Raw genomic sequence first — 24,000 nt, 5'->3', positions numbered from 1 at the left:
TATTCGCACATAACTGCAGACGAAATTTACCTGCATATAACGAATTACATTTTTACATCTCTTCTTCTTGACTAGACACCGCTTACGCCATTATAGCCGAGTCCACAACAGCGCGCCACGCATTCCTCCTTCTGGCAGTTTGTCGACAATTGGTAATACCCAGTGAAGACAGGTCCTTCTCCACCTGGTCCTTCCATCGGACTGGAGGTCTCCCTCTTCCCCGGCTTCCACCAGCGGGTACTGCATCGAAAACTTTCAGAGCTGGGGCACTTTCGTCCATTCAAATAACATGACCCAGCCAACGTATCTGCTGTCTTTTTATTCGCTGGACTATGTCAATGTCGTCGAACAACACATACAGCTCATCATTCCATCTTCTGCGGCATTCGCCGTTGCCAATGTTTAAGGGACCATAAATCATTATCTCGAAAAAACCATTCTCTCGAAAACTCCTAGTGCCATCTCATCGGATGTTGACGCCGTTCACACTTCTGCACCATAAAGTGGGACGGGAATGATGAGGGACTTGTAGAGTTTTGTTTTTGTTCATCGAGAGAGGACTTTACTTTTCAATTGCCTACTCAGTCCATAGTAGCACCTGTTGGTAAGAATGATTTTGCGTTGGATTTCAAAGCTGACATTATTATCAGTAATGATGCTGGTGCCCAGGTATACGAAACTATCTACAACGTCAAAGTTGTGACTGTCAACAGTGATGCGGGAGCCAAGACGCGAATGCGCTGACTGTTTGTTTGATGACAGGAGATATTTCGTCTTGTCCTCGTTCACCACCAGACTCATTCGCTTCGCTTCCTTATCCAGGCGGGAAAAAGCAGAACTAACGGCGCGGGTGTTATTTCTAATGATATCGATGTCATCGGCGTACGCCAGTAGCTGAACACTCTTATAAAAAATGTTACCTTCTCTGTTTAGCTCTGCGGCTTGAACTATTTTTTCCAGCATCGGAGAGGTCTTTCCCGATCCTGACGGAGCTTTTGGTGTTGCTCAACGTCGGCTTACACAGCCGTATTAGTTCTGCGGGGATACCAAATTCAGACATCGCGGCATAGAAGCAACTCCTTTCCGTGCTGTCGAAGCCAGCTTTAAAATCGACAAAGAGATGGTGTGTGTCGATCCTCTTTTCACGGGTCTTCTCCAAGATTTGGCGCATGGTGAATATCTGGTCAGTTGTTGATTTTCCAGGTCTAAAGCCACACTGATAAGGTCCAATCAGTTTGTTGAGGGGGCTTTAGTCTTTCACACAGTACGCTCCATAGAACCTTATAAGCGATGTTAAGGAGGCTTATCCCACAATAGTTGGCCCAGATTGTGGTCTCCCTTTTTGTGGATTGGGCAGAGTACACTGAGATTCCAATCGTCGAGCATGCTTTCTTCCGACCATATTCCGCAAAGAAGCTAATGCATGCACTTTATCAGCTCTTCGCCGCCGTATTTGAATAGCTCGGCCGGCAATCCATCGGCCCCCGCCCCCTTATTGTTCTTCAAGCGGGTAATTGCTATTATAATATCTTCACGGTCGGGCAATGGAACATCTGCTCCATCGTCGTCGATTGGGGAATCGGGTTCGCCATCTCTTGGTGTTGTACTTTCACTGTCATTCAGCAGGCTGGAGAAGTGTTCCCTTCACAAACACATTATACTTTGGTCATCAACAACTAGATCACCTCTGGGGTCCTACAGGAGTGTGATCCGGTCGTAAAACCTTCAGTTAGTCGCCGGATCTTTTCGTAAAATTTTCGAGCATTACCCCTGTCGTCCAGCTTGCCAAGTTCTTCATACTCACGCATTTCGGCCTCTTTCTTTTTTGTCTACAAATGCGCCTCGCTTCCCTCTTCAGCTCTCGGTATCTTTCCGATCCCGCTCGTGTTGCGGTCGTGTTGTGTTTTCTCTCCACTGCGAGACGACAATCCTCATCATACCAGCTGTTTTTTTTTTTACTTTTCCGAAAGCCAATGGTTTCAGTTACAGCTGTACATAAGGGGTTTGATATGCCATCCCACAGTTCCCTTATACCGAGATGCTGATGAGTGCTCTCAAAGAGCAGGAGTGCAAGTCGAGTAGAAAATCGTTCGGCTGTCGGTTGTGATTGCAGCTTCTCGATGTTGAACCTTCTTTGTGTTTGTTGACGTGTGCGCTTTTCTACACAGAGACGGGTGCGTATCTTAGCTGCTACAAGATAGTGGTCGGAGTCGATGTTGGGACCACGAAGCGTTCGCACATCAAAAACACTGGAGACATGTTGTCCATTTATCACAACATGATCGATCTGGTTGCGAGTGATTCGATTCGGGAACAGCCAAGTAGCTGGAATCTAGTTATATGGCCGCTGTAGTAGATGTCACAAGGACCCACCTTCTTCCGTTCTTGTCCCGTCCATCGCATTTCTTGTAATTTTATTCATTTGCGGTGATGTCACCCTTTACTCTTACGAGGACATCAACCAGCTGGGCAGAGGCACCTTCCCAATTAAGGGTCCGGACATTCCAGGTTCATGCCCTTAAATCATAGTCCTTTATACGTTTGATGTGGTCGTCATCAAAAGGGGGGTGTCTCATCCGAGGCTGTTGCTTCCTATTCATTGGTTATTCGTTTTTATGTGGTGGGTCCCAAACCATACGCACATATTTACATATTCTCATTTTTCTCTTACCAATCATTTATACATTAGATTAGATTATATAGTAAGGATTGCACCGCGACCTAAGGTCTATTGTGCCCTCTCCAGTTATCACAGCACGTTAAGAAACCTTAACAGTGTTGTAGGGCTAATTCATGCGATACTACCTCTTTGTGGATACATAGCCTTATTGTCTGTCCCCTTTTCTTCGCGATCGCCGGGCAGTCAAGGAGTAAGTGCTCTGGTGTCTCGGCCACCTAGAAGAGGCAAAGATCACACGAGTAGATTCACAGTTTATGCAGATGACACCGTAGTCTGCAGTGGCCGGTATAGAATTGTCTCAGTTTGTTCCTGGGGAACGCAATTAACTGTTTGAATCTTATCAGGTTGTATCCTCCGAGCAACACTTTGGAGTGACGATTCCTGCTTGCTACTTCCTCTTCTGTAAATGGCTTGTAAGAACGTGACGAGCAACCGCGATGAAGGGCTCCGGCCCTATTGGGCTGGTAGCCGCAACTTTCCTTGTCGGTTGGTCCGCAAGTTCATTTCCTTGTATGCCTTTATGTCCTGGAACCCAGATCAAGGTTATGCTCTTGTTGTTACAAATCCTGTTCAGATTGCCTATGCCAGTCCCGAGTCCACTTCGAAGGATAATATTGGCTGGAGAGCTGCTTGGCTATCGCTAATAATAGCTATGCGCTCATTATGGTATTTCCTGTCTTATATAACCTCTGCACATTTGATAATAGCATAAACTTCAGCTTGGAAGATGCTGGGGAATTGACCCATGGATAAAGACAGCTTGAGGCATGGCCCCGTTATCCCGGCGCCTATACCAACTGCTATCTTTGATCCGTCTGTGTACCATTGTTGTAGGCTTCTGCGTATAAGTTCCTTGAGAGTTGAGTCCTCCCATTCCCTTTTATTGCACAGAACTATTTTAAATCGTCTCACAAGGTGTACCCTTTTGATGACATCGTCCCTTGGGAGGAGAGTCGTTGGAAGCTTTCTTTCGATGATCTCCAATTGTCGGGCGCTTAACATCCTACTGTTTCCTACACCTAGTCTTGTTAGGGCCAGTAAGTCTTATTGGCCATAGTGCCAACCACCAAATAAAGTGGGGTGAGGTTCAGGACTGCCTCCAAAGCTGCAGTTGGACAAGAGCGCATTGCACCAGTGATGCATATACGAGAGTATAAAATGTTCGGTTGGACCCGAACTTGGCGTCTCCTTATTTGTTAGAAATTGTTTTGTTTTCTCTTTTTATATTTTTTCCTGTCAACTCGAATAAAATTCTCTTATTATTATCTTCCTCACAATATTTCCAGATTTCATCACTTTCTAATCTTTTCCTGGCCTTGCACGAATATTTCAAGACTAAAATTAGCCAGATCGGTTTATAGAAAAACTGATAAACACTATATTGCATTCACGGATAATTAAACAAGAAACCAGCCAGAAATTTCCAAAATTTTACTCGGCAGTGACTAATTGCCTATCAGTGTTAAAAACACAAATTACCCCTGTATAATGGTCCCACGATTGTATGCTCTGAAAGTTTTCGATGCAGTATCCGCTGGTGGAAGCCGAGGAAGAGGGAGACCTCCACTCCGATGGAAGGACCAGGTGGAGAAGGACCTGTCTTCACTGGGTATTACCAATTGGCGCCAAACTGCCAAAAGAAGAGATGCATGGCGCGCTGTTGTGGACTCGGCTATAACCGCATAAGCGGTGTCTACGCCAGTCAAGAAGAAAAAAATTGTATAGTATGATGATAGTAACTATTTGTGCAGAAAAACTCCCTGATGCTGCATTACTACGATGGGAACAATCACTAGTGGATAGAAGGGTAATGTCCACATGGCAGCAAATGAAAACATTCCTCAATGCTCAGTACGAGATAGCTTAGCGAATGGACAGACAAACTATAGATCTAACAAGTCATCAAAATGAGTCAAATAAAACCTTGTTTAAACCTCAAGTCAGCAATAATATGTAATACAATAAACACGTCAATTAAAGTCACACATTCGTTTCCAATCAAAATAATCAACAGCAATCGTGAACTCTGTAAGGGAGGTCATAAATTAAGATCTTGCGAGAGATTCAAAAAAATACCCGTTTCAGATAGAAACAATGTCACTACGCGCGGAAGAAGTTATACTTCTTAGTGTACTCCAAGAAATGCATATCATTTTGTATGAAAGAAAACTAGCGAGAGGGAAAGGATAAAAATTTGGTGGAGTAACCAACACGTTCTTAAATTCACATTTTATAAATTTATTATGCACATTTTATAAAGCAATGTCCAAATCAATTATCATTTCTGGGTTCTGATATCAATCCATCTATAATATTTACAATTGGTTTATGATAACTAAAATACGATATGAAATGTCTTACATCTATTTTATCTATATTTCTCGCGAATACCGCATCAATACCTCCTTTTGTCGTAGGATCATTTCTTCCATTGATCATTTCTAATGAAAATTTCTCTCTGAGGAATACCAGTAATGGTTCAGCTTTTGGCAATGAGAAATTTACATTGAAATCTCCTGCAAGGAGTACCGGTTGTTCGCTATACTCTACTGGTTCTCCGATAATATCTGCAAAAGCCTGCGAACCTGCAGTTGACAGTTAAATGGCAATTAAATTCAATTTTTATACTCTCGCAACATGTTGCATAGTGTATTATAGTTGTGTTCACATAACGGTTGTTTGTCTCACCAGGAAATAAAATAGTTAGATATGGGGTTATTATATATAAATGATCAGATGACGCCTCAAAATAGGTTTTTTGTATATATCTTGCAAACCAATAAAGCTATATAAACCAAACTTTCTGCAGGCGTTTATTTTAGCCGTATTATGTTAAAACCTTGCTGATAATGATGATGTAAGAGTTGTTGAAATTATGGATGAGAATTGATAAATTTTGTATTTACTATTAACTAATATTTAATCATTTAAATAAAACCACTTCCTTCGAATATAGTTTCTATATTATTATACTTCATGTCCATTCAAAAAGTGCCCACTTTGCTTTGATAAACTTGATTTTTTTATGTACAATTTCTCATGTCGCGAACGCACCTAACAGTTGTCACCCATAAAAGTGCCCTACGCGCCATAAGTTCAAGTTTTCACTTCTGCCTGCACTCCCGGAGTGCAACCCCACTCGGTTTACTTATAACAGTTTGTCTCTGTACCAAAAATGGTTAAAATGGGGTCATAACTTCCCCCAGATCCCATATACCTAATTATAAGTAATAAAAAATTAAGTGACCGAAATCGGTTTAGGAATTACCTCAGTCCCCACATATTATTTATGATGATTTTCGTTATTCTATTGAACCTTATGCCGAATATATGGGTCGAATTGTGTTATCTTTATAAAATTACATCAATAAGTTGCGAGAGTATAAAATGTTACACACGAACTTATCCCCTCCTTACTTGTTTTTCTTTCGTTTCTGTTTCATTTCTGCGAATTCTCAACTATTTTGTGTGACTTTTGGCTGCCACACTACAAACATCTGCCATTTCTTATGTTAATTTAGTGTTTCTGACGTTTTTCGTTAGTGAGCTAACCCACTTTTAGTAATTTTCAACCTAACTTTTGTATGGGAGGTGGGCGTGGTTATTATCCGATTTCTGTCATTTTTGGACTGTATAAGGAAATGGCTAAAAAAATAGACTGCAGAGAGTTTGGTTTATATAGCTCCATTGGTTTGCGAGATATATACCAAAATCCTATTTGGGGGCGTGGCTATGCCCACTTCCCCAAAAAAATTACATCCAAATATGCCCCTTCATAGTGCCATCCTTCATACCAAATTTTATTTCCATAGCTTTATTTATGGCTTAGTTATTGCACTTTATGTGTTTTCGGTTTTCGCCATTTTGTGGGCGTGGCAGTGGTCCGATTTTGCTCATGGTGCCAAGAAATAAGTGTGCCAAGTTTCATCAAGATATCTTAATTTTTACTCAAGTTGCAGCTTGCACAGACGGACGGACAGACAGACATTCGGATTTGAACTCCACTCTTCACCCTGATCACTTTGGTATATATAACCCTATATCTAACTCGTTTAGTTTTGGGTGTTACAAACAACCGTTATGTGAACAAAACTGTAATACTCTCTTTAGCAACTTTTGTTGCGAGAGTATAAAAAAAACAATTGTTCACATTAATTGCGTGACATTTAAGTTACTAGAAACTCTAATATAATTTCAAATTTAAGAGAAAAAGTAAAAAATATTCGTATATAAAAACAAGTAAGGAAGGGCTAAGTTCGAGTGTAACCGAACATTTTATACTCTCGCAATTTATTTATTTAACTTTATTTATCAATATATAAAATTCTCGTGTCACGGTGTACGTTATTGAACTCCTCTGAAACCGCTCGACCGATTTTCGTGAATCTTAGCGTGCATATCGGCTAGGGTGGAGAATCGGACAACATCTATTTTTAATCCTCCTAAATGTTAAGGGTGGTACACCCCTAAATTTTTTTAACTTTCCGATCTGGCTAATTTTAGTCTTGAAATATTCGCGGAAAGCCAGAAAAAGATTAGAAAGTGAGTAAATATGGAAAAATTGCGAGGAAGATATCAATAAGAGAATTTTATTCGAGTTGACAAGAAAAAAATAAAAAGAGAAAACAAAAAAATAATATTTTGAAGGTTGTTATTGTTGCTTTGTTAAAATATTTTTGTTATTGTTCAATTGTATAAGGTTGAGTCGATAGCCCAAAACAATTTGTAAAAAATAAGGAAAGGCTAAGATCACGTCCAACCGAACATTTTACACTCTAGCAGTTTATTGATGTAATTTTATTAAGATAACACACAATATGACCTATATATTCGGCATAAAGTCCCATAGAAAATCATCTATATATATAAAATTAAGTGGCAAAACTTCCTGTTCGTATACTCCTCCTAGACGGCTTGCCCGATTTCAATGAAATTTTCAGGGGTGATTGGGATCTGTTTGGAGGATGCACATAAGAAATTTAATGTGTGTATCATTGCACGTTTTGCAAGAACATTGCTATATTCCGAAATACCACAATATTTCACTTGGAATCCATCATCGAAAACATTTCAACGACGAAAGCAATTGGAGCGTGTTGACGGTTATCCAAATGTCCGTAAAACCGATGCCATAGGACGCATAAACCTGGAAAAGACTTAACACAACCGTCTTCCTACAGACCAATAAGTCTCTTACCATGTCTTTCCAAAATATTCGAAAAAGTTTTACTATCAAAAATGTCTCCTTTCCTCCATGAAAATAATATAATACCAACCCACCAATTCGGGTTTCGTGCTAAACACGGCACAGTAGAACAAGTGAATAGAATTACAAACGAAATCAGGAAAGCATTCGAGCACAGAGAGTACTGTTCAGCTATTTTTCTCGATGTAGCTCAGGCGTTCGATAAGGTCTGCCATGAAGGCCTTTTATGGAAAATCAAAAACGATTTACCTTACGAATTGCATAAAACATTGGAGTCATATTTAATAAATAGGAAATTTACAGTTAAAGTAGCAGATTTCATATCAGAAGAACGAGCAATAAGGGCCGGTGTACCTCAGGGCAGTGTATTAGGCCCTACTCTGTACATAATATATACAGCAGACATTCCAATAGCTAATAACGTAATGACATCAACTTTTGCGGATGAAACAGCCCTAATAAGCCGTAACAAATGCCCCATAAGAGCATCAAGAGTGTTAGAGGAGCACTTAACTTGTGTCGAAGAATGGCTAGCCAACTGGCGTATAAATATTAATGAGCAAAAATGCAAGCATGTTACATTCTCGCTAAGATCGGAAACATGCCGGACAGTTAAAATAAACAATGTGCTAGTACCCCAAGCGAATGAAGTAACTTATCTTGGGATTCACCTGGATCGAAGGCTCACGTGGCGGAAACATATAGCGAGTAAAATAACATGCATGAAGTTAAGAGCAGCCAATTTAAATTGGCTTTTAAACAAAAATTCTAAACTTAGCCTAGACAACAAAGTCCTGTTATACAATGCAATCATAAAACCGATTTGGATGTATGGTATTCAACTGTGGGGTACGATCTGTGCAACCAACATTGATATAATTCAGAGATTCCAATCTAAAATGCTTAGAACAATCACGGGTTCACCATGGTACATGCGTAACGAAAATATCCATAAAGATCTTGATATTCCTATGGTAAAGAAGGAGATAGAGGACAGTAGAAAGAAATATATTTATAAACTTCGTGAACATCCAAACACTTTGGCTAATGCTTTGGTACATTCCTGCAATCAAACACGTTTAAAAAGGAGAGATCTACCAGCCTATTAGAGAGCACCGTCCTACCAAAACAGCTCAACCACATTCCTGAGCTTTTTTAGTTGTAAATAGATTTAAGATTTTATTACTTATTGTTAGGCTTTAAACAAAGCAGATTCAATAAATAAAGAAATATGTATATAAAAAAAAAAAATAGGACGCATTTACACCATTCATCCGAACAACGCCGAATGTTTCTATTTTCGTCTGCTATTAGTCAACGTGCGCGGACCAAGATCATTTGATGATTTGAAAACTGTTGACAGTCAGTTGTGTAATATCTACAAGCCTTCCGTCAAATCCGCAAGAACTGTGGAATAAGTACAAAGACTGCATGACCGAGGACTTATTAATTTTGGGGCGTAATCGAGCATCGGACGCAGACTTGCTATATACATTACAAATGTATAATGATGCTTTGATATGGGTTGAAGATCTGTGCCTTACAATTGCGAATAAGGCATTAGCGCAACTTGGCATAACTGCGCCCAATCGTTCAGCGATTAATATGCTTGACCATGAGCTACAACGTGTACAACAATACGATTGCAATGAATTGCGTGCTTTCATACAAGCTAACATTACCAAATTGAATATTCAGCAGAAAAATGCTTATGATAAGATTATACGAGCGATTGACAATAACGCAGGTGGATGCTACTTTCTGGTTGCGCCCGGTGGTACAGGGAAAACGTTTCTGATCTCTTTGATTCTTGCTACTATACGGTCACAGCAGAAAATTGCGCTGGCAATTTCTTCGTCAGGCATCGCTGCTACTCTACTTGATAGCGGTCGAACAGCACATTCAGCACATTGAAATTACCGTTGAACATCCAAGTCGTTGAAACACCAACGTGCAACATATCGAGGAATTCAGCAATGGCAAAAGTTTTGCGAGGAGCTGGAATAGTTCTATGGGATGAGTGCCAAATGGCTAACAAAAAGTCATTAGAAGCATTCAATAGAACAATGCAAGATTTACGCCAAAAGCAACAACTTTTTGGCGGAGCATTAGTCTTATTATCCGGCGATTTTCGGCAAACTTTGCCAGTTATTTCTCGATCAACACCTGCCGACGAAATAAATTTTTCGTCGCATGCTCGAGAGTGGGAACACCAAGGTGCTTATTCATTTACGTGCCAGGTGGAAAAACCAAAAATGTTGTATACCAATATGTTTTATAAATAAGTAACAATTTTACAACAATAAATAAAACACAAAGTAAAAACCCTTAAGAGTTTTAATCGATTTAGGTGTAGCGAATCGCACAGGGTAACAGCTAGTAACATATAGTAGTATAAAGGGTGATTTTTTAAGAGCTTGATAACTTTAAAAAAAAAAAAACGCATAAAATTTGCAAAATCTCATCGGTTCTTTATTTGAAACGTTAGATTGGTTCATGACATTTACTTTTTGAAGATAATTTCATTTAAATGTTGACCGCGGCTGCTCTCTCTTAGGTGGTCCATTCGGAAAGTCCAATTTTGGGCAACTTTTTCGAGCATTTCGGCCGGAATAGCCCGAATTTCTTCGGAAATGTTGTCTTCCAAAGCTGGAATAGTTGCTGGCTTATTTCTGTAGACTTTAGACTTGACGTAGCCCCACAAAAAATAGTCTAAAGGCGTTAAATCGCATGATCTTGGTGGCCAACTTACGGGTCCATTTCTTGAGATGAATTGTTCTCCGAAGTTTTCCCTCAAAATGGCCATAGAATCGCGAGCTGTGTGGCATGTAGCGCCATCTTGTTGAAACCACATGTCAACCAAGTTCAGTTCTTCCATTTTTGGCAACAAAAAGTTTGTTAGCATCGAACGATAGCGATCGCCATTCACCGTAACGTTGCGTCCAACAGCATCTTTGAAAAAATACGGTCCAATGATTCCACCAGCGTACAAACCACACCAAACAGTGCATTTTTCGGGATGCATGGGCAGTTCTTGAACGGCTTCTGGTTGCTCTTCACCCCAAATGCGGCAATTTTGCTTATTTACGTAGCCATTCAACCAGAAATGAGCCTCATCGCTGAACAAAATTTGTCGATAAAAAAGCGGATTTTCTGCCAACTTTTCTAGGGCCCATTCACTGAAAATTCGACGTTAGCTCGTTAGTAAGTCTATTCATGATGAAATGTCAAAGCATACTGAGCATCTTTCTCTTTGACACCATGTCTGAAATCCCACGTGATCTGTCAAATACTAATGCATGAAAATCCTAACCTCAAAAAAATCACCCGTTATAAGGGCTGATGTGATTCCAGAACCAATTTCACTCGTTTTCACCACCAAGGTTAACGGGAATAGGGGTAACTTGGCACCTGTTAGTAGGCAAACAAACGGCACATTCGGCATTGAAATTACTCCTAAATTGCAAATGAACGAAACACCAGTCGGCAAAATCGCCAAAAATAGCGCTATAACGAAGATTTTCCAAATATTCAAGAAGTCGCTGGAGGTACTGCATAGGACTTTAAAAGATCTTGATTGTCGATAAACGTTTTTGGTGGAGCCAGGATTCTATTAACAGGTGATTTACGCCAGACTCTTCCAATTATTCCTGGATCAACTGTTACTGACGGGCTAATCGCATGCCTAAAGTCATTTAAATTGTGGCGACACATAAAGTATCGCCAATTAACAACTAACATATGAGTGTTTTTGCAAAAATATCAAATTGCGATTGTAGAAGCAATGGTAGGGTCGCAGTTGACACCTCGATGGATTAATAGCATTTCCAACAGATTTCTGTCACTTCATTGACTTGAAAGAGAAGTTTTCCTGACATGAAACCTCAATATGATAACCATAAATGACTGATTGGATGACCTATATTGGTGGTAAAAAAAACAAAGATATCGATGATCTTAATGCGACAATTTAGAATTTTGGTCCAGGAGAGTTGACACAGCTACAAACCAGGATGACGTAGTCAATTATCCCAAACTATTTAAAATTGCCTGTACTATCACCATTCACTTTGCAATTAAAAGTAGTATGAGTTGTAATCATACTGCGTAACATAAATCGACCTCGAGTAATCAATATCGTCGCCGAAGCCATGATTGGACCAACTTAATTTAATGTATACCTTAGCCACAACAACGTGTGGCCGGGTCTCCTAGTATTATATAATACACAATTTGACCCACATATTCGTCATATATACTATATACTAATATTATAAAGCTGAAGAGTTTGTTTGTTTGTTTGAACGCGCTAATCTCCGAAACTACTGGTTCGAATTGAATAATTCTTTTTGCGTTGGATAGTCCAACCAACCAATAGGATAGGAAGAAACAATTGTAAATGTGTAAAAAACGGGGGAAATTATTTATCTTTGAGGGCTTCCGTTCCTTGCGCTGCGAAAGCGGTTCAAGATACACAAAAGTTATGTAGGAAAGAATTATTTCTCTTTTAATGATCTAAAAAAAGTCCTTGAGTACCGTTTTTGTGATAACTAATTTGGTCGAAATTATTTGTTAGAGTTGTATTAACATATTAATATTAATCTTTATCCAAATAAATGTGTTATTGGTTAAGAGTATTTAATTCTGAATAAAATTGTCTTTGGCGACACTTAATTTCAACGAACAACTTAAAAGATAATATTACAAATAAATAACTCCGAAACAAAATCAACTCGCACTCTGCGCTGGGCTGGCCGGCGGGCGAGAAGCGGTGTTTGCGGGCTCTACGAGATACCATGCCGCGCGGCTCACTCGCGCGGTCGGCTCCGTACTGAACGGTCGACCGCAGCGCTAATTTGTTTTTGCGATATATTATAATCGTAATAATACTTTTTAAACACATTTTCATTTTGTATTTGTTTTCTATATAGTATATATTTTTTTGTTTTAGGATATTACTTTGTTTCACAGTAATTAATTTTCAAAACAAATAATTTCACAAGTGGCAACGACTGCGCGGTCAGCTAGTATTGTATAAAGTCCATTGAAAGTTAGAAACCGTAATATTAGGTTAGAAGCACCGATATCTTCACTAGTGCTTACTTTATATATTGTAAAGTGAACGATTCAGATAGTCTTCAAAGTTCTGGTATATAGGAAGTAGGCGTGGTTGTAAAGCGATTTGACCAATTTTCACAACATATTATTGGGAGGTTAGGAAACTATTACAAACCAAGTTTCATTGAAATCGGTCGAGTAGTTCCTGAGATATGGTTTTTGACCCATAAGTAGGCGACGCCACGCCCATTCCCCATTTTGTAAAAAAATCTGAGTGCAGCTTCCATCTGCCTTTTCTTATGTGAAATTTAGTGTTTCTGACGTTTTTCGTTAGTGAGTTAACCCACTTTTAATAATTTTTAACCTAACCTTTGTATGGGAGGTTAGTTATGACACTTTATGTGTTTTTGGTTTTCGCCATTTTGTGGGCGTGACAGTTATCCGATTTTGCCCATTTTCGAATCTCAATTTTTACTCAAGTTATCGCTTGCACGGACGGACGGACGGACAGACATCCGGATTTCAAATCCACTCGTCATCCTGATCATTTATGTATATCTAAATCTTTTATTTCTTGGTGACACAAACAACCGTTATGTGAACAAAACTATAATACTCTGTGCAACAGGTTGAGTATAAAAAAATGAAAACAGATCGTATTGGTCATCCCTTTTGTTAAAGTGGGCTATGGTTTGTGGTGTAGTATCCTCGGGTGTGGTGAGGAGTGGTGAGCGTGGTAGTTGGGCCATGGCAGTGTTGTGCCTCTGGGATGATTTTGTCTGTCAGTGTGGGGTGTTGAAACGCTGTGTGGTTGTGTTATGCTTATTTAAACATCCCGGCCCCCCTAGGCAAGTAGTTAGCCTAGTAAGCGTTGTAATTGTTGCAATGTGGCCACCACGCTACTAAGCCCAGTGGGTTGGCGAGACCACGGCCTAGTTTGCCGGCGTCGCGTGGGAGTATTGCGTTATTGGCGTCGAATACGTGTCCATGTTTCCAGTGGTGGCTCAGCTCTTCGTGGTCGTGCTGCACGGTTCTCCTGAGATCGCCTGTTAGTACCTCGACCTTGTTGTTGTCCACCATCTCGATGGAGGAGGATATGATGGGAGCGCATGCATATTTGGCACGCATTGTTGGACGGACATTCTTGCGTGGAGTGGGTAGTCGCCAAACAATTGAGGCAGTAGCCATGTGCCTGGGCGACCTGCTGGCGTAGCGTCGGCAGCATTCTCTTGAATATACCGCAGTGCGACAACATGTGTGGGCGACGGCAAAGCGGGCATCGGAGGCGTGGTGGATCTGCTGGTACCGGCGTGAAGTTTGCGTGTGTTGCACTTCGTGAACCGGTTGGTTGCGCTGTTGTCGTGGGATTACGAGGGGCTGGTACAGGCCCCGTGCGAGGCATGTGCACAGTCGACCGAACGGCTGGCGTTGGTGCGGCTGGCATATTGGCATCCATTTGATCTGTCAAAGATATTATTGAAATTATATGGGTGTTTGTTGTAGATATGGATAGGATAATGGTGTCACGATATGTGGCAATAATGGGTCGTCATATGGTTCGACCATTTATTATTATATTTGGTTGTTTTCGGCTAATTATTATTGGTAGTTTATTTTTCGGGTTTTATCGGTTTATTGGTTACAGTTTACATTTCGATTTTATCGGCTGTTGGTAAAAAGCATAGTTTAACGAGCGGCCTAGTTAGTGTTCCGTTTTGCGAACGGAGATCGACTACGCGAATATGACCGTCGGAGCCGTGTTAGAGCTTCTCTATGCGGCCAAGGCGCCATTGAGTGGGGGGGAGACAATCCTCATTGATCAAAACGCAATCTCCCAGCTGAGGCGCCTTTTCTGGTGTTTTCCACCGGTACCTTCTGCGGAGGTCCTTTAAATAATCTTCTTTCTATCGAAGTCTGAATTCATGATGGAGAATTTTAATTTTTTCCCATCTGTTTAATAAGGAAAGCGACGCCATGTATGGCTCAGGTGTGGCCAGTATGGGCGCTCCTTTAAGAAAATGCCCTGGAGTGAGGGCTGTAAAGTCTGATGGATCTTGCGAGAGGCCGTGAGTTGAGAACGGCTGGAATTCGAATAAGCAATGTCGTAAATTCTTCATAATTAAATTTGTATGTACCAGCTAGCTTCTTGAAATCAGATTTGAAGTTTTTTACAGCGGATTCCCATAGGCCACCCATATGTGGAGCACTTGGTGGAATAAACTGCCAGTTGATGCCTTGTGGAGCATATTTCTGTACAATGGCAGGTGAGATTTGTTTTATGAAGTCCACAAACAGTTTTTCTGTGGCTCTTTGAGCTCCGATAAATGTTTTACCATTGTCGCTCATGATTCTTGATGGAAAGCCACGTCTTCCGACAAAGGGAGCAAATGCCGCGAGAAAAGCTTCCTTCGTCAGATTGGTACACAGCTCAAGGTGCACTGCTTTTGTCGTAAAGCAAACAAAAAACAGTTACATAGCCTTTCATGAGAGTGGGAGACCTTAGCATAGACGCCTTTATTTAAAAAGCCCCAGCAAAGTCGACACCTGTAGTGGTGAAAGGCGGAGCGAAATTGCAGCGTTCGGGTGGAAACAAATCTTACACTTGAAAATGCACTTCTTTATTTGGGGCTTGAGACTGGGAGTTTACACGAAACAGACCTTTCGCATCTATAAATGGATTTAATACTAAGAGTGAGCTCCTTTTATCCATCGGCTTCGATTCTCTTAGTAGTGATATGTCGCTGCAGAAGTAGCGCGTTTGGGTTGATGCGATAAGAGCGACCTTTGCCTTTTGTAAGTCTTGCTGCGTCAGTGTATCGCATGGGGGACAAGTTGATCCCTTTGCCTTAAGTTTCAGTAGCTCTATGAATTTGAGCACATAGGCGACTACTCTGAGTGCTCGGGGGAACGATGAAAAGTGTGATAAGTGGCGATTTTTTTTTTTTTTTGTGCATTGGCGATTGTGGCCAAGAATCGTGGGATTCTGTTAACCATCGGGGGTCATTCCATCAGAGAGTGATGGTGGCGAGATGACGCGGTTTGCGTCCTCTTGTACCTAGATCGGCGTTCGATTAGAAATATATGTTTTCCACGCGTTTCCAGAACTATTTTAGAATCGGACCATAGATATAATTTGTATTTGGCCATGTTTAAGTCTGCACCAGTAGGTGACTTGTAGTTGCGGTATCGCTTTGTGTGCGCGCATATATAGTGGCGCAATATGCCTTTTTCAGACGAGTCGCAGAAGCCGTGTAGTTCGACTTTGTATTCGGGGGAATAGTGTACCCACCGTGGTATTTGTATCTGAGATATATCGTTCAGCTTATTAGCAAACTGGGACCAATTTTCTAAGCGAAACGGTTTCACTTGCTCGTCCCAATCAGTTCCGTCTAGCCATAATTCTTGAATCAGGATTTTGGCTTGTATCATAATTGGCGATAGCCATCCTGCGGGTGAAAAAGTTTTGCCACAGAGGATAGAATTTGTCTTTTTGTTATGGCGGATGATGCCGACATTGACTCTGTGGTGTATGAAAACTGGTCAGATATCGCATTCCATTGGATACCTAGTGTTTTTGTTGTACTTTCCTTTTCGAATATGAGGAAATTAGTATCTAACAAATTGGCTTTTGGTATATTTATACTCTCGCAACAAAAGTTGCTAAAGAGAGTATTATAGTTTTGTTCACATACGGATATAGGGTTATATATACCAAAGTGATCAGGGTTAAGAGTGGAGTTCAAATCCGAATGTCTGTATGTCCGTCCGTCCGTCCGTCCGTCTGTGCAAGCTGTAACTTGAGTAAAAATTAAGATATCTTGATGAAACTTGGCACACTTATTTCTTGGCACCAAAGGAAGGTTGGTTTCGAAAATGAGAAAATCGGACCACCGCCACGCCCACAAAATGGCGAAAACCAAAAACACATAAAGTGCCATAACTAAGCCATAAATAAAGCTTTGGAAATAAAATTTGGTATGAAGGATCGCACTATGAAGGGGCATATTTGGATGTAATTTTTTTGGGGAAGTGGGCGTGGCCCCGCTTCCAAATAGGATTTTTGTATATATCTCGCAAATCAATAGACCTATATAAACCAAACTTTCTGCAGTCGTTTTTTTCTTATACATCCAATACAGTCCAAAAATGACAGAAATCGGATAATAACCACGCCCCCCTCCCATACAAATGTTCGGTTTAAAATTACTAAAAGTGGGTTAACTCACTAACCAAAAACGTCAGAAACACTAAATTTCATATAAGAAATGGCAGATGGAAGCTACACTCAGATTTTTTTACAAAATGGAAAATAGGCGTGGCGTCGCCCACTTATGGGTCAAAAACCATATCTCAGGAACTACTCGACCGCTGTCAATGAAACTTGGTTTATAATAGGTTCCTTACATCCTAATGATATGTTGTGAAGATAGGCCAAATCCTTCACAACCGCGCCTACTTCCTATATACCAGAACTTTGAAGACGATCTGAATCGTTTACTTTACAACATATAAAGTAAGCACTAGTGAAGATATCGGTGCAGAGCTTTGCAAAAATACTATGTTTATAGTGTGGCAGCCCCATTCTAAAAATTGCTGAGATCGAACCATAGGTTTTTAAGGTCCCATATATCGAACACGAGGGCCTCGGTGCTTCTAACCTAATATTAGGGTTTCCAACTTTCAATGGACTTTATGCACTATATATGACGAATATGTGGGTCAAATTGTGTATTATTAATGTAAATAAAGTTAAATAAATAAATTGCGAGAGTATAAAATGTTCGGTTACACCCGAACTTAGCCCTTCCTTACTTGTTTTTAATATATTTGGATGATTAGCTGTGATCTTTTTTAAGGGGAACCCTGCGGTGGTGAGGGCACTTATTACTTGTGATAGGGACTCGTATGCCTGTGGAAGACTCGTCCACATATGTTTGTGTTTTTAACACTTGTGTTGCCAGAGGAAATTCTGACTAAGTGTCTTCTGCCAATTCGTGAAGTGTACGAATGGCTAAATATGGGGCACAGTTTACGCCAAAGGTAACTGTTTTTAATTTAAAGTCGCGTAGTGGACTATTGGGAGATTTTCGAAAATAATTCGCTGAAAATCTTGATCATCTTTATGTATGACTAATTGTCGATACATTTTTTCGACGTCCCCATTGAATACGTATTTGTATATACGCCATTTTAATATGAGGAGCATTAAATCTGGTTGGAGTGTAGGTTCCGTGAATAGAATATCATTGAGAGAATTCCCCGAGCTAGTGGCCCTTGAGACGTTGAAAACAACTCTAACCTTTGTTGTTTTTTTGTCTGGCTTCACTACTGCATGATGTGGCAAGTAGAACGAGAGGTATTTGCCGTTAATGATTTATTCGCATGGGTCTACTTCCTCCATGTGATCTAATTGGAGATATTCTTCTAAGACCCCATCATATTCTTGTTTGAGCTCAACTTTTCTAAGTAGGCGAGTGTGTCAGGAAATTCTTGTTTTCGTGGTAGTCGTATGATGTACCGACCATTTTCTGATCTAGTAGTTGTAGCTTTGTAAAAGTCTTCACAATACTGATCTTCTGGTGTTGTAATCGATATGGGAGGGAGTTCTTCTAACTCCCAAAATTTCCTTAATTGTGTATTAAGGTGTTCATTGGATATTTATCAACTTGAGTTGACTAAGTGGTAACTGTTTCGGTAACTGGTCCACTTAGTATCCAGCCGAATATAGTATTTTGTGCTCGAAGGGTGTTTGATATTTTTTCAACACCTTCTAGTATAATTTGGTAGCTAGGAAGCATGTTTGTAAGTTGCGGTAAGACTATAGCTTCTGCTTGAATGCGCTTATCCGCTAGTGGTGAAATAAGGGTAATCGGACAGATTTTAATTGAGTTTTGGACAACTCTTCCGCCCATTCCCGAAATTTGGAATGTTTTGTTGGCAATTTTATCCGATTTTGAGCTTTTGCTGATATAAAAGATCTTTGAGAGCCTTGGTCTACTAGTGCTCTTAGTTGGAATAAATCACCTTTATGTTCAATGGTGATGACCGCAGTGGGTAAAAGAATTTTGCCTACATTTTCTGAATGAAGCGCTTGAATTTTTGCTGCTTTAGAGCAACATGGTTGTTCTTCCCTTTTTTCGGGATTTGATGTTCCGGGATTATTTGATGTGGTCGTAGCGACTAACCCCGTGGTTTTTTGAAATTGATTTTGCTTCATATTTTGAAAGTTGTTAATATGAAGCAATGAGTGATGTCTTCGTTGACAATATACACAATTGAATTGGCTTTCACAGTCTTTTGTCATATGATAGTTTGACAGACAGTTTTTGCAAAGTTTGTGTTGCCGAACAAGATTGTTTCTTTCTGAAGCGGGTAATTTTTTGAATCTCTCGCAAGATCTTAATTTATGACCTCCTTTACAGATTTAACACAACGATTGCCGTTGATTATTTTGATTTGAACCGAATGTGTGACTTTTATTGACATGTCTATTATATTGCATATTATTGATGGCTTGAGGTTTAAACGAGGTTTTACTCGACTCATTTTGATGACTTGATATATTCATATTTTGGGTGGCCATTCGCTCAGCTATCTCGTACTGAGCAGCGATGAATTTTTTCATTTGCTCCCATGTGGGCAGTTCTCTTCTATCGTCAAGTGATTGTTCCCATCGTAGTAACGCAGCCTGAGGGAGTTTTTATGCACAAATAGTTACTGGTTTCTTGTATAATTTTTGGGTAATGTAATATAGTTTTTATGGGGTTTTCTATCATTACCCTTTTCATTTCATACCTTTGAACTTGTGCTTCCCAAGCCAGCTTAAAGTTTTCGCCATTTAAATCGAATTGCTTGACGATAATGCCTGCTTCCCCTTGTGTTTTGTAAATTAGTTGGCATAGGTTTTGTGCTTCTGCAAGTCTAGGATGGTTTATGTAAAGGGCTGTGAACATGTCCCGGAAGGACGGCCATTGGTCATAACATCCAGTAAAAACTTCAGTATCACAAGTTGGTAAATTTAGATACATGCCTTTATATAGGTCTTCTTTTGTTGTTGTGACTACTCTGGGAGGGGGATTAGTGGCGCTAATTTGGCTGTCGTCTCTGGGAGTTCAGCGTCGTCAGCTTCAATGACTGCATCGTACGCTACCAGAAGGCGGGCCCATAATTCGTGAACACTTTCGAGTTTTGCCTTTGAACCCGATTTCGTGATGACAGCAATAGGGGAAGCTTTAAATCTTGTGCAATAGTTTATAAAATTATCACTTTCAGTGATGAATCTTGATATTGAAATATCTTTTGATCTTTTCTGCTTTGTACCATGCTTTGAGCGTGTAGCTTCTGAAGGTGTGCTTTGTGGTTTATCTTCATCAGCCATTTTTGGAATTTGTAAAAATTGACTTGATTTAGATTCTTTTGAGTCTGTGCTCATTTAGAAGTGAAAATTTGATAAGATAAATTTTTTGTTGTTAACTGATAGTGTTAACTGATAAATGTCGAAAACCGAAACTCTTTTAAGTAAATAAGAGTTATTATCCCCGTAAATTTACTAAAATACGCGATTTGTTTTATTTTTTTTTTTTGTAATTAATCGTATTAGTACAGATTCTCGTTAACACTTCGTTTGGTTATTTATTTTTATACTTTCGCAAATTGTTGCACAGAGTATAATAGTTTTGTTCAACTAACGGTTGTTTGTGTCACCAAGAAATATAAGAGTTAGATATACATAAATGATCAGGATGACGAGTGGATTTGGATGCCGGATGTCATTCCGTCCGTCTGTCCGTGCAAGCGATAACTTAAGTAAAATTGCTGAAGTTGAATTGAAGTTGCTTTCGAAAATGGGCAAAATCGGTCCACTGCCACGCATAAAGACATAAATAAAGTTATGAAAATGAAATTTGGAACATAGGATCCCATTAGGGAGGGGCACATTTGGATGTAATTTTTTTGGAAAAGTGATCGTGCCCCCACCCCCAAATAGGTTTGTTGTATATAACTCGCAAACCTATAAAGCTATATAAACCAAACTTTCTGCAGTTGATTCTTTTACGTACCCCACCATACACTTCGAAAATAGTTTAAATCGGATAATAACCGCCCACCTCCCATACAAAGGTTATGTTGAAAATTACTAAAAGTGGGTTAACTCACTAACCAAAAACGTCAGAAACACTAAATTTCATATAAGAAATGGCAGATGGAAGCTGCACTCAAATTTTTTTACAAAATGGAAAATGGGCGTGGCGTCTCTCACTTATGGGTCAAAAGCCATATCTCAGAAACTACTCGACCGATGTCAATGAGACTTGGTTTATAGTAGGTTCCTTACATCCCAATGAATGTTGTGAAAATAGGCCAAATCGCTTCACAACCGGGCCTACTTCCTATATACCAGAACTTTGAAGACGATCTGAATCGTTTACTTTACAACATATAAAGTAAGCACTAGTGAAGATATCGGTGCAGAGCTTTGCAAAAATACTATGTTTATAGTATGGCAGCCCCATTCCAAAAATCGCCGAAATCGGACCATAGGGTTTTAAGGCCCCATATGTCGAACACGAGGGCCTCGGTGCTTCCAACCTAATATTAAGGTTTCCAACTTTCAATGGACTTTATGCACTATATATGACGAATATGTGGGTCAAATTGTGTATTATTAATATAAATTAAGTTAAATAAATAAATTGCGAGAGTATAAAATGTTCGGTTACACCCGAACTTAGCCCTTCCTTACTTGTTTTTAATATATTTGGATGATTAGCTGTGATCTTTTTTAAGGGGAACCCTGCGGTGGTGAGGGCACTTATTACTTGTGATAGGGACTCGTATGCCAGTTGAAGACTGTGGCTTCCAGACAGGATATCATCCACATATGTTTGTGTTTTTAACACTTGTGTTGTCAGAGGAAATTCTGACTAAGTGTCTTCTGCCAATTCGTGAAGTATACGAATGGCTAAGTATGGGGCACAGTTTACGCCAAAGGTAACTGTTTTTAATTTAAAGTCGCGTAGTGGACTATTGGGAGATTTTCGAAAATAATTCGCTGAAAATCTTGATCATCTTTATGTATGACTAATTGTCGATACATTTTTTCGACGTCCCCATTGAATACGTATTTGTATATACGCCAATTTAATATGAGGAGCATTAAATCTGGTTGGAGTGTGGGTCCCGTGAATCGAATATCATTGAGAGAATTCCCCGAGCTAGTGGCCCTTGAGACGTTGAAAACAACTCTAAATACTTAGTTTGCCTGCCCACGAGTTCTTCTGCTTTAAATAATAGTTCGACAGACCTTTGATTTTTTTTAAAAAGTAAGTTAATTTTTAATTCGATTAGTTTCTGGTTTATACGTTGACATTTAAACGATGGTTGTTCTCGGGGGGAACTCGGCGGGATACTCACTCACGTTGATCGATGCTGCGACGGGACGGAAATCTCGATGGAAAAAAGGGGCGTTTTCTTCGCGTGAGGATCCTTTTAAAGTTTTTTGCGTGGTGAATATGCGTGGGTGGTGTGATGTGTTTGATGATTGTATTGTGGATTTAGTTGGTGCATGGTATGGTGAGTATGGTAGAATAGACTGTAGGGATGCCACATGATCACTTGTTCTAACTCATGTGAACATCCCGGCCCCCCTAGGCGAATTAATTGCCTAGAAGACGCTGCAATTGTTGTAATGTGTCGACGACAGCGCTCAATCCCGTTGAGCGTCTATGAGGCCTTTGGTCTGCGCCTAATGCTCGAGGGAATCGAAGGTGTGTTAGCTCGTCTAGGGAAGAGATGGAATAGTGTATGATGTGGCCTTTGGCAGTACTGACATGAGCCGTCGATGAGACACTCGATAGTGGCGTGAGTGTCTTCCAGGCAATTCATGCAATGCCCGTGTGCTCTGGCAATCTGCTGTCGTTGCGTGGGCTTCATGTTCTTAAAGATTGAGCATCTCTTCAATGCGTGGTTCGATGTCACAAACTGCATCGGGAAGGTCCCAGTTCGATAAATGGCTGCTCTTCATTGGTATCCACTGCTACTGTGGCTGACGACATTACGGATGTGCTGGTATGAATGGGTTGGCTTGACGTCCTCGTTCTTCTTTGAGTTCTTGGAGCGGCCACGGGTGGAGCTGATATCCTTGGGGCGTTAACAGCGGACCTCACTAGTTTTGGAGTATTAGCGATATCTTCTCCGGCATTTCGTTCTTAATTTTGGTTATGATATTTGTTTGTAGTTAATAGTATATCATACATAGTCCTATTTACATATTTTCATTCAGTTTTATTTGCATTTAATTTCGTCGGTTTACTTGCGATTACGGTTTTGAGTTACACGAGTATATTAGCTTTTGAGTTTATTTATGCGCTTGATGTCGCGGTTTTGGTGTTATCGGTTCTTCAGTGTTAGGAAGAAAACACAATTTAACGAGTGGTCGCGTTAATATGCCGGTTTGCGTTCTTACATCGACTACTCTTATGTGACCATCTGATCCTCGATGAACCTTTTCAATGCGGCCTAGTCGCCATTCCGTTGGAGGAAGGCATTCGTCCTGTATTATGACGCATTCTCCTGCATTGGGTTCCTTTTGAGCTGTTTTCCATCGATATCTCTTATGGAGATCTTTGAGATAATCCTCCTTCCACCTGTGGCTGAATTCGTGATGGAGAATCTTTATTCTTTCCCATCGATTTATTAAAGAGAGTGAATCTCCTTCTGTCTCAGGTATGGCGAGAAGAGGAGCTCCTCTTAAGAAATGACCTGGTGTGAGGGCTGTGAAATCGGAGGGATCTTGCGAGAGGGGTGATATGGGTCTTGAGTTTAGTACGGCTTCTATTCGAGCGAGTAGTGTGGTAAACTCCTTGTAATTGAATTTATGATTACCTGCCGTTTTCTTCAAATAGGACTTCAAGCTTTTCACTGCTGATTCCCAGAGTCCGCCCATGTATGGAGAACATGGGGGTATAAATTGCCAATCGATCCCTTGGGGTGCATATTTATTGATAATCTCAGGGGAGACTTCTTTCAAGAAGTTTATAACCTCCTTCTCCATGGT

This window comes from Zeugodacus cucurbitae, chromosome Y (genome assembly GCF_028554725.1).
Source record: "Zeugodacus cucurbitae isolate PBARC_wt_2022May chromosome Y, idZeuCucr1.2, whole genome shotgun sequence".
Classification (NCBI taxonomy): domain Eukaryota; kingdom Metazoa; phylum Arthropoda; class Insecta; order Diptera; family Tephritidae; genus Zeugodacus; species Zeugodacus cucurbitae.
The sequence above is the reverse complement of the archived record's forward strand: the minus strand, read 5'-3'. Positions refer to the sequence as shown.